Source organism: Symphodus melops (genome assembly GCF_947650265.1).
Source record: "Symphodus melops genome assembly, chromosome: 12".
NCBI lineage: Eukaryota > Metazoa > Chordata > Actinopteri > Labriformes > Labridae > Symphodus > Symphodus melops.
Window position 1 is genome coordinate 410623 of NC_136702.1, and position 1733 is coordinate 412355.

The window sequence follows — 1733 nt, forward strand, 5'->3', positions numbered from 1 at the left end:
GCCGAGGAGATCAGCACGAGCTGCGAGGTGACCAACACGAACTGTTTGAATGTGAGAGCTTCGTCAGGGAGCTGCAGCTCAACAAACACGCCACACTCTTCTGCTGCTGGTCTGAGACGTCTCTCTGGCGTCCTGTGAGGTCTGTAAACTCAGAGACACGACCTTCCCTCCTATTGGACACGCCGAGGTGTCGTCACGGAGCGTAACATAAAGACCACGCCCGGGTTTGAGAGCGCACCACGCCTCCTATCTGAAAGACCCTTTACTGATGAACCTCCGAGATGAAGGTGAACTATGTTTAACTTCTCTTCTCTTCTCCAGATATTTATAAGAGACCATCGTGCGAGGATGAAGACAACAAGATGGAGGACGCTCTCATGAAGGAAGATGGTTGAAAGGCAAAGTGGAATATGTGATCGCAAAGACGACAAGTGACTGTTTTCAGTCTCCTGAACGAGACAAAGAACACAAGAAAGAAAATCACTCTTTCATCAGAGTTCACTGAGAGACTTTAAACCGTCGTCTGCTATGAAGTCAAACTCATTTGTTTCAAGTCGTTTTTTTAACTTTGTGTTTGTATAAAACATATAGACGTTTATAACGTGACATCACTGTTGAAGTGAGATCACATTTTTGTAAATGCTCTTAAAGAAACAGATCAATAAAGTTGTATTTTGAAGTTTTTGTTGGCAAAGTTATTCATCAAACTTCAGACTCGTCTTATGGACAAAATGCTGCAGAGAGGTAAAAACACATGGATCATAGCATACATGGCAGACAGGGATTCAAACCAGCAACTGTCAGCCACACTTTAACTTGTATTTATTTCAATCAGAATATTATTTGGTTTTAAAGAAACGTTGATATCTGTGTGTGAATGTTGCTCAGCGTGTGAAGAGTAAGGTGGGGGTGGGGGGGGGTGGGGGGGGGGGGGGTGTCCCTGACTGAAGGTGTGTCATGTTTACCTGGGGCGGGTTTGTTATCACTGCCAGCGTCCTGCATCCTGGACACATGATGAGGAGTCACACACACACACACGCACACACACACACACACACACACACACACACACACACACACACACACACACACACACACGACCCTCAGCACATAAAGGTGAAGAACAGCTGATGAATGTTGAATATGAGACAGGATCGCAGCACCAATAATCCAGATTCAGATCAACATGAATATTCAGACAGGATCTAAACAAAGCCGCTCTTTGACTCCTCACAGAAACTCACAGTGTCGCTGCTGGACTTCCCGTGTGGTTACGAACCAGCAGAATCAACAAAGAGCTTCATCCGTTTACACCTCTGAGCAAACACGTCAGCCAATCACTCGCTGTTATTCAACCTTCACCTGAGACTTTACCTCCTGCCTCCACCTGAGCTGACGCCGGCAGCAGAGCGTGTCGAGCTGAGCGACCTGCTGAGTGACATCGACCTCTGACTGCAGAGATGGACGATAAACCAAGGTAGGACATCATCGTTTCTATTAAGAGTGTGTGTGTGTGTGTGTGTGTGTGTGTGTGTGTGTGTGTGTGTGAGCTGAGGGCTCCTTTAAGGTTCACCTCCCTGTCGGAGTAGAGTGACTGTCTGTGTGATCTGAACCCTCGACAGCAAAGTGTCCCTCTTATGACCTTCATCTGCAACAGTGACTCAAACATCCATGACCCGAAGGTCAGGAGCCTGACCCCTGTCGCATGAGGGACCGCATGTGGGACCGCATGT